The sequence below is a fragment of the Petaurus breviceps genome, unplaced genomic scaffold (assembly GCF_028583685.1).
Source record: "Petaurus breviceps papuanus isolate PSGF00001 unplaced genomic scaffold, PetGlider_PUasm1.0 90977, whole genome shotgun sequence".
NCBI classification, from domain to species: Eukaryota; Metazoa; Chordata; class Mammalia; order Diprotodontia; family Petauridae; genus Petaurus; species Petaurus breviceps.
Window position 1 is genome coordinate 49,842,820 of NW_027187391.1, and position 10,745 is coordinate 49,853,564.

At 36.7% G+C, this 10,745-nt stretch overlaps 1 long non-coding RNA gene across 1 annotated transcript in view; it reads right to left on the reverse strand.

The window, feature by feature from the left end:
• Positions 1-10,156: 10,156 nt before the first annotated feature.
• Positions 10,157-10,745, reverse strand: part of LOC138153312 (uncharacterized) — an 833,457-nt gene continuing 832,868 nt past the window's right edge. The window contains exon 2 of the long non-coding RNA XR_011166341.1: positions 10,157-10,400. This is a non-coding gene — a long non-coding RNA (uncharacterized lncRNA). The remainder of the gene's footprint in view (positions 10,401-10,745) is intronic.

The following is a 10,745-nucleotide window of genomic DNA, read 5'->3' on the forward strand; positions in this document are numbered from 1 at the left end:
GTGGAGGGAAGCAAAGGAGAGAATTTAGAACTCAACATTTTTAAAACGAATGTTAAAAATAATTTTTATGTAATTCAAAAAATAAAATAAATAAATATTTTTAAAATTCACAACTTAAGCCATGAACTTTTACTTTTATAAGTGCAGATCACAATCATTCCTTATCTTAGTAGAAGTCAGATGCAAAACAAACACTAAACATAAGCCAAAATGACAACAAAATGAATCAGTCTTCAGATTCACCTGTTCAGTTACCTCTATAATTAAATACAGGCATAAGACCCAGGCTTAGTCTCATTTCACTTCAATTATAAATATATTAAATGCCACTGCATAAAGGTCCTATGCTACATACTCTCTTATGACTTATTATTATGCTCTTTTCTGTTCCTGCAGAATACTCAAATAAATAGTTTATAAAGTTATGTTTTAAAACAACAACAGCCATGTTATTAAATCACTTAGTAACTACTACTTTTGGAAACATTCAGAGTTAAATGACTTGCCCAGGGTCACCCAGCATCTGAAGTCACATTTGAACTCAGTTCCTACTGATTTCCAGAGCTAATACTCTATCTAGTTGTCACAATAATTACTTGTTAAATCTGTTTGTAACATCTGGTTAGTTGACTGAATTGGTTATATTCTGCTTTTCTGTGTTGACAAAAATGTGCTGAGTTACTCAGCTACTTTCTCAATATTTCTATAAGTTTGGAGGTGGAGTCAAGATGGCAGTGTAGAAACAAGGCTTCCTCAGGACTCTCGGCTTCCACGTCCCCCAATTCATGTAAAAGGGGACTCTGAACAAACTTTGGAGCTACAAAACCCACAAAATGACACAGAGAAGCTAACCTCCTGCTGAGGACAGCCCAGCAGGCCGGCAGGAATTAGCCAGTACAGTGCTCTGGGAGCCGAGCCTAGCCCCACACCAAGGTTTTAGCCCCAGGGCAGGCCTGACCAACCACAGGCTGGAGGGACTCTAGATTACCAGCAGCTGTGGCCATTTCCAGAATTATCAACACATAGTTGCCAAGGACAAAGTGAGAGGTCAGTGCAGTGTGGACTTTGGGATCCAGTAGTTGGGAATGCGTCGGCCCCTTCTCCTGAGTGAGAAGCCCCAGAGGAGCCATGGCCTTACAGCCATCCCCACATGGCAGCTTCAGCTGCTGGCCTTCAGAGTATAGGGGGACCAAGTGACCATTCTGAGGGGGTAATCGCTCTTGCTTTAACCTGCTTGGATCTGGATTGCAGTCTATGGTGGAGGTCCTGGGGTATTACGACCAGCTTGCCAGAGCATGTGGAGGCTTCAAAGTGGGCACCCAACTAATACCTTCGGCAGCTGAGAAAACCCCAGCATTTGATATGAATCTCCCCTGTCTGGTAGCAGAGTCCTACTGTAGCAAAAATATTTCTTTAAGTTTTCTGAAGAAATACAAATACATCGCATTAAAAATTAAGAGATCTTTCTCAAGCAAGGTTTTTTTAAAAATACTTTTTGTGTTATGGACCTTTTGGCAATCTGTCAAAGCCTGTGAAAACCTTCCCAGAATAATGTTTTTAATGAATAGGAGGAAATTATAAAATTCAGTTAGAGGTTAGTGAAAATAAAAATGCATTTTCCCCCTATCCAAGTTCATGAACCCTTTGAAATCTGTCTATGAACTATAGGTTAATAACACATATTCTAAAGTTTAAAAAGTAGTGAAAAATATTATAGAGTTACAAATTTAGGGCTACATAGAATCCTGGAAGGCCATCTAGTCCAAATTCTAATACAGCAAATAACCAAAGTGAGTAAATAGTGCTAGAAGATTCAAATCCTGCCACTGACACAAAATCATGTACCTTGGGCAAGTCACTTAACTTTAATTATACTCAGTTTCTTCATCTGGAAAATGAGAGATTTTGCTTAAATGACCTTAAAGCTTCTTCCAGCTCTCATATTATGCTCCTATGATAAATTATTTTTTTCCCCAAGGTCACACAGGTAGTTAAGTAAAGGGCTGAGAAAGGTATTGAATATGTGTGGTTGACTACAAAGCCAGGAATCTTTTATAGCACCATGATGTGGATGTTTAAATAGTGCTAATGCTTTATACAGTTCTTTTCCCCACTAGTAGATGTCCTATCTTTTATCGAACTTTTTTATTCATCTCTATTTTAGGTCATTTGTTAAGACATTAAGTAAATGTCATTAAAAAAGGGGGGGAGCCATCACTTAGCTTGAATAACTACCAATCAAAAATCGTAGGAAAATAAAATGTTATATTCTAAATCATTAATAATGTACAGTTGCTGTTGACAGAAATAGTAGAAAAAGTCTTAGAATCAAACTATATGTATATTCAACTGCAAAAGCACCATCCAATTGCCTCATTTTTATATTCATTAAGCAGGAAATATGCTTTGTTTAATAGTATTACTTTAATAAATATTTTATAAGATGATTAAAAGAATAAATTTAGTAGCCATTTGGGTAGCTCTATAAAAAGAATCCACACTATTATATCCATTGAGAAGATGAGAATAGGAGTTTGATGGAGGTTCTTTCCCCAGATTTCTTAAATACCATATGCTATTAACAGCAGCAGTGTTGGGAGAGCACATAAACGGAATTGTATTTTAAGGTTGAGGTAGGTGGCAAAAACATCACTAAGTCTTTCCAGGGGAAGGAAATTATGTCATATTTCTTCATAAAACTTTTGCTTGGAAAAAGGTCCATTTTATAGCTGTGCATAAATGATGACAGTGACATTGCTCATTCAGAGAAGCCCTTGTTTTATGTTCTGTCGTGTTATTTTCGATAGACAGTAAAACCCACTTCTTTTAAAATAAGTATGTTTATGAAAGCTTTCCTAGGCAAGCATGAAACTACATGGTGTAAAAGCAGCAAGTCCAAGACTAATGGAGTGGAATTCATGGTCTATTTTCTATCTCTCTTAACGGATGTTCTTGCAGACAAGATTTTCTTCCAGGAATTTGTCATTGCCATAGCCATAAGCATGTATGCTTCCTACACAGCTGTGTGGGGTGATCTAAGAAATATGTTTGCACTGTAGACTGAAGGGTATGAAAAGATCCCCTGAAGTCTGGAGAATTGTTATAGCAACCACTCTTTCAAAGTACTCCTTTGTATGGATAACACTGCAGCTCAGTAACAATAATCATAACCACAAATTCTACTGGCAGTCTAGCTTCTTTCTGGCAAGGAACATTTGTGGGGGCCTTATCAGGTATGTACCCACAAGATCATAGTGGAAAGGTCATGAGGTCTGTACACCAAGCTGCACCCACCTCACAACCACCATTATCAAAGAAGATTGACTCCTTTTTCTATTATAATTGTAGAATCACAAAATGCTGTGGCTAAAGGGACCTCAGGGACCATATACTATTTTTAATATGCATCTGATTTCTATGACATTCCTGAAGTTAATCTTCCAGCTTTTTATTGAAGACCTAAAATGATGAAGAACCTTCTGTGTGCTAATAAAGCCTAGTATACTTGCCAATACCTCTAATTCTTAGTGAATTTTTCCCTAAAAGCCAAAATCAATCTTTTTAGAACTAAAGTAGCTATCCCTCTGGGGCCAAACAGTGATCAAAACCAATTAGTAAACAAACATTTACTATTGTGTTGCCCTTGGGATTATTTTTCAGTATGAGTTGTACCAAATGGCTCTTGAAGTTCCGTCCAACTTAACTTTTGTGACTCTGTGATTTTAAATGTCTACTATGTACCATGTACTGTGCAAGGGCCTGAGGGTATAAAGACAAAAACTTAATAGTCTTTCCTTCAAAGAAGTTACATTCTATAGGAAGAGACATGTATGGTTACATGAAGAAATGAGTTAATGAATGAATGATTTTAAAATGATTAGTTTTATTATATGCAAAGTACTTTGGTAAGGAGACACAAATAGAAAAACAAGACAATTCCTGCTTTCAAAGAGCTAACTTTTTAATTGGAAGAGAATACATCTAAGAGAAAGTTCAAATGAGGAGCAGATAGAAAGACCTGGAAGCACCTAAGGGTGTAACTGTGAGAAGGATGGCAAGATTCAGAAATTTTTAGCTTTGTCATTGGTCAGGTGACAGTATTAAGAATCTTCTAGGGCAGAGATAGGGAAAGTTAAAGCCATCTCTAAGAGTTGATTCCTGGAATGGTAGCAATTGGGGACTGGGCACAATCAGGACTGTTTAGTCAGGGATTATTGCAATGAATGATTAATTGGAAATTGCTGTTGGTGGTGGTGATGATGAAGAATCTATTATATATTTGTGGGATGATGAGAACGACCAACAGCACTGGGATCAGCTTAAACCCTTTGTTTCCCTTTGCCTGTGCTCTTTGATGGCTTGCAGATTTTAAATGGGATATGGAACTCAACAAATTTTTCTGAATAGTTGGAGGACAACCAGTCCTTGTAATCCCCTGGCACTATCATTTTATCTAAAATATCTTAAATAACCTAAAGATATTGAAGTCTTGTCATCTACCCTACCACTATATTTTAATACTTAAAAGACTTTTCTGTCTGCTTTTCAACTGAACTTTTGTTTATGAATTATCTCTATCACTTAGAATGTGAGCTTCTTGAAAACTGGGATTGTCAATTTTTTTTTCTATTTGTGTCCAGAATGGTTAGCATAAGCCTTGGTGAAAGTTAAGTATTTAATAAATATTTTTCCATTCATTCATAAGGATTGATATCCTTCAGTTGGGTTGAAGTCAGGATTAGTGGTCTGAGGAATATTGCTATTCCTATGGTTCTTGGACTGTCAGGATAATAGTTTAAGAGGAGGTGGTGGTCAAGGTGGTGATGGTTTGACTTGCTTTGAATATATCACTTCCTGTCTCTCCCTCAGGGTGCTTTGATGCTATATATGTGTGTGTGTATAACTACATATATATATATACACACATAAGTATATACACACATGTATGTATGTGTGTACACATGTGTATACATACACATTTCAAGAAGAACCTCACTGTTAATGCTTTTGCATGACTTTTAATTACATATATTATATAGAAACATTTATCAATTAATATTTTATTTATTATCTGTATATAATTTTATTTATATTAATACTTAAAGTATTTATATATAATATATTGAATTTCTATTAAATATATTTATAATTAAATATTACATATATATAATAAATGAATAGTCATACAAAAGCACTAATAGCAAGGTTCTTGAAATATTTGATATTTTATAAGATGATGAACTTTAGAAGTGATTAAAATTTTGCCCTCCAGCAATGAAAGTTAATACAGAGCAGACAACATAAAAGTCATAGAGTATCATGAATTCAAGAATATGGTATAATCAGACAACTCTATAAAAGGCAGGGCTTTCTTTCATATATTTATAATGTCATCAGAGATATGAAAGCAGGGTAGTATAGTTTTAAAAGAATTGAATTTAATCAGAAGAGTTGGTTTTGAGACATGATTTCTCCTTTTGCTTTGCGTGAGTCTTAACAAGGATGAAGGTTCAGTCTTTTGTCAGATTTAATAATGATGATGTGACCATGCTTAAGTCAGTTTTGAGTCTTGAATAAATCCATTGTCTCAAAAAACAATGACATTCTAGTCCTTTATTAGTCTCATGTAAGACAATGCTTAAATCTGTTGTGTCTCAACAAGGATAATGCAGAATTCATTTGTGCTTACTATTATATGAGAGCAGCTGCCACAGCTGCCAGTTGAGGGGAAGAAAGCCCTCACTTGACACTACCATGCCTTAAGCTATCATATCACTTCTTTCAGAGTCAAACTCCTAGACAAAAGAAAAAACAGCTGTTTACTCTCATGGTTATCACTTCCCCTCCTCACTTATTTCTCATCTTTTTGCAATCTGTCTTTGGAACCCATTAGTTGATTCAAACTACTCTCTTCAAAGTTACTAATTATCCCTTAAATTCCAAAGTGAAGCCCTAATTTCCCTGAGATTTTAAAAATGTCAACTTTCTTCAGGTTATACAGGTTTATAATCTTCAAATCACCCTTGTCTGTTCACTATCCCTCACACCACACATCTAATCAGTTGCCAAGCCCTTGATGATCATACTTTTGCATTTCTCAAATCTGTTGTTTTCCATATTCACAAGTCACTACTATGGTTCAAGTCCTCATTGCCTTTTGCTTGAAATATTGAATCTTAATTGGTAAATCTCCTGTCTCTCCCTTCTCAAATCTGTTAGTCACATAGCAGGCAAAGCCATATTTCTAAAGCAAAGGTCTGACCATATGATTCATTTAATGAACTCTAGTACCTACCTGTTGATTCTAAGACAAAATATCCTTGTTTGGCATTTGAAGTTCTTCACAACCTGGCTCAACCTACTTTCCTCAGTTTATCATATGTTGTACTCACTTGGCTCCTATATCAATTTACTTCATAGTAGAATCAAAATGGCTTTCTTGCTATTGCTCACACACCAAATTCCATCCCCTATCTTTGTGTCATTGGACTGGCCATTCTCTGTGTCTGTTACAATAATCCTCTTTACCTCTGCCACTATGACTCATTTGTCTTATTTCTGAAAAGATCTCAGTTGCCTCCTCAGCTTGTTAAATGAAAAAGCTGGGAGGCACATATCTGTTGAGTCATACCTTCCACAAAGTAAGACTTGTGATAATGGCTGAGAGTACCTTTTTGCCAGTGGTAGGTAGTTCTGTTTCCATAGGTTTGTTCCCACCATTACAGTCTCCATGATGACATCTTTAAAGCACTGCCTAAATGACACTTCCACATAAGGCTTTACCTGATTAATACCCACAAACATTAGTGCTTGTATTTCTATTTTGATCTTATTTATTAGCCCTCCCCTATCCTCCCCTTATTTTAAATATATTTTTCTTTACTTATCTTTGTATATGTTGTAAAATGTAAGCTTCTTTAGGATAGATATTGTTCTTTCACTCCTCTTTCCTTTTTCTCTCTTTTCCCCCTCCCCACTGTCTTTTCCCTTCCCCTTTCCCCTCACTCATAATGGTATCCCCAATATCTAGCACACAATTATCATTTAATGACTGTTGAATTGAAATGAGTGAATTAGTACCAAGAAGGAGAAGGGAATAATTGGTTACTAAGCCCAAGAAGAGGACTTTTAATGGGAGTCAGTTGACATAGTGAAGTAAGGAGGTGGTGAACACTAATTGCATAAATGGGAATATTTATCAAGAGAAATTCAGTGGAACTTAAACCTGTCTCATGAAGCATAGTTTTTATTTGTTTACTCAATGAATAGTTGAAGATAACTGCTTTTCAAGCCTGCTTTGTCAACACAGCACTGCTGAGCATCCAAGGGCACTGACAAGATCCCTTGATGGTGTTATCTGCTTTAGCAACATTGGCCAAATGGAATTTAACAGAACAAATCTAAGACTGTCATCAGTATTCCAAGGATTATTAATATACAAGTGATTCATTCATCATATACTACACAAAATAAGAAAATAAATTACTAACACCATTGATTCATGTCTGGCCATATTCTTTTCCTCATTCCAACATTTTCTTTCTACCCATACTATCTATTAATTGTAAACACCTCTTTATAAAAAAACAAACAAACCCAGTGTGTTTTAAAAAGTTATAGCCCCATCTCAGGTTCCATTTGTCAAATTCTCTGGCAAAATAATCTAAGTGGCCTCTTGATGTGGAATTTTCCAGGCAGACTCACTTTCCCCAGTTAAATGAGTTTTTGGTGCCTCCTCCTGTGATATTGAGGGCCTTAAAGCTTTTACTGATTCTGTCCAGTTCCTTTAAAATCTACTGGCAAATTGGCAAAGCAAAAAAGAAAGAAAAACAGCTCTTTGGTTGCAGCTCAATTTTGAAAAGTATGGGAGTGGGTGGAAAATGTTTGTCTTTTTTAACTTATGGCAATTCTGATAACTTAAAAATTTTAACTTTTCTAGTACTATTCACTAGAGGAATTTCTTTTCCCTTTCTTAATTATTTTGGGAATTTCTTTCATTTTTAGTAGTCTCCAGATCCCCTTATTATAAATTACCTATTGTTCCATGTAATTAAAAAGACATATACAATAGAAAACACATTCATTTCCCTTAGATATTTTCCCCTTGTCCCCTTAATTTATAAATTAATATGTCAAGGTGGCACATCACATTTACTACTCAAATGCTCATCTATTTTAGGGAATGTTGACATATTTGAAACATGTTACTGAAGCAGTTGGGTTAGCATTTGGGGATAGACTGATTGCAAGAGGGAACTACTGAAATTTCATGGTATACTTCTAGTCAGGTTGACTCCAAGGCCAAGTAATAGTATGAAGAAACTCATACTGCCTCTGAGTTCCCATACCTCTGCAGCCAGACACTCCCTCAATGCTCTCTCTCACCTTTCCCCAACCCCACCATCTGTAACTGGCCTCCAAATACCTTAGAGAATATCATCCCTTAATTAGGGATGATGCTGAGAATTCTAGGACCTGACACTAGTAGTCAGTAAGAGCAATGCTTTTTTCAAACAGGCAGGTTTCATGTCACATAGGCAGTTGCTTCATCTATCTACTTTTATAACTAATGCTAGCACTTAGGGAGAAGAATATTCTGTTCCTGGAAAGGGAGTGAGTACATGGCAAGATGCTGATAGCAAAAATAACATGCTGTTTATCCTAACACAGGTTTTAAAAGGTTGAAAATATCAAACTCTCATAGAAGAAAATATGGAGCTCACAATAAAAGAGAAAAGAAATTCATTATTATTGAAGGAAGATACTCAGAAAACAAAGGGCAATAAAGGAGAATGATAAATACAAGGTAGATTTTCTGGGCTCCCAGTTAGAACTGGAGATACTGCTAGGACCCAAGAAGGAATAGAGTGTGTTATACCAAATCAGTAAAGTTTGGAAGTTTTTGTTGGCTTCTAATCTGAGTCTTAACAGGATTAGGCATTGGGAGAAGAGAACAAGGAGCCTGCACCTGAGGCCTAGTGCTGATTCATGCCAGTGGGGCAAGGGAAGACAATGGGAGAATTAGAGGTTAGTTAATATTCAATTCCCAGTCAGACAAAAAATGGTATATGGGACTACTGGTCTTACTCTGACAGGGTGACATGGGGGTTCCTTCACGGGACTTTGAATTTTTCCAGGTTCTTTGTTTAGTGGGGTGTACAGGATGCTATTAGGGTCAATGTATTATTATTCCAGTCATTCATGCTCTATACTTTATCATAATCTTCAAATCTTCTCTTTCCCATTATCTACCCTCCCTGACCTATCCCTGCCACACACACCTGATCAGTTATGGAGACTGTCACTTAGGATTATAAATCAAGCACTAGAAAGAACCTTAGTAGTTATCTAATCCAACTGCTTCAATTTTCCACATGAAGAAGCTGACACACAGAGAGATCAACCAATTTACAAAACTTCTCACAGTATGCAAATAGTAAGTGTCAAGTTTTTGAATCAAGGTTCTCTGATTAAAAATCCAGAACTTTCGACCATATCATGTCACCTCTTTAAAATTTCTTGGATCCATCTCCTTTCCATTGACATTCTAACCATCTTAGTCCAAGTTCTAATGATCTTTAGTCTAGACTATGATAAGTGTTTCCTAATCAATTTTCCACTTCTTGTTTCTCCTTTTCCCAACAAACCATTCACCTGGTTCTTATATTAACAATCCTATCAACCTGTCATCCTCCTGCTGAGAAACCTTCAGGGTTGTTTATTGCTTAACAATGAAGTTCAGACTTTAAGGGCAGATAAGTGGCACAGTGGATAGAGTTCGGAACCTGGAGTCATGAGGATCTGAGTTCAAAGCTGACCTCAGACACTTACTAGTTGTGTGACCCTGGTCAGGTCATTTAACCCCATTTACCTTAGTGTCATCATCTGTAAAATGATCTGGAGAAGGAAATAGCAAACCACTCCAGTATCTTTGCCAAGAAGACCCCAGATATGGTCCAATGAGTTGGATGTGACTAAACAACATATGCAAGGGCATCGATGATTTAACCGTACTTTGTTGAACAGTGTCTGGACAACGTGCTTGTAATGTAATTGCCAAGGAAAAACAACTTCCCAGGTTCAAAATACCAGCATAGGTGCTCTCCATTTTATTCAGTGACAAACCAAGAACAGAGAAGATCAAAACATGACATCATTCAAAGTACAGCATTTACTAAGTGTGATTAAATAATCTCCAAGTACTACCCCACCCCAGGACCTTCCAATCATTCAATCAATTAAAAAGTCCCAGTTCTAAATACTTCTCCACCCCTAGGCTATACCTTCATTTAGTCCACCACAAAGCCCCTCTTCTCAAATGGAGATTAGTTTCCAAACATAAGTAAAATACATTCATTTGCTCAACCATAGAACACAAAAAGGTCAAAAGTTCCCCACCCCTGGATCACAATTGAATCTACCCCAGAGTTACATCAAGTTTAAGCTCAGCACTTAATACCCAAATGGAGGTCTTTTCTTCATCTTGACCCGAGGCAAGTTCTCAGCAATCTTAGTTCCTGGGGAGACAAGGCTTAGCAAGGCCACAAGATACATTGCCAGTCTCTTCACTAATTCACCCTCTGTCTGTAGAACAGTCCTAGAACCCCTGAAAACATTAGCAAAACCCTCTCCCAGGATTTCTGTAAACATACAACAAGAAAATCCTTCTTCAGGGCTTCTGAACCAACAGAAAGGTTCCCAGACCCCTGCAACAACAGCACTGTCCTTCACCAGTGGACAGTATT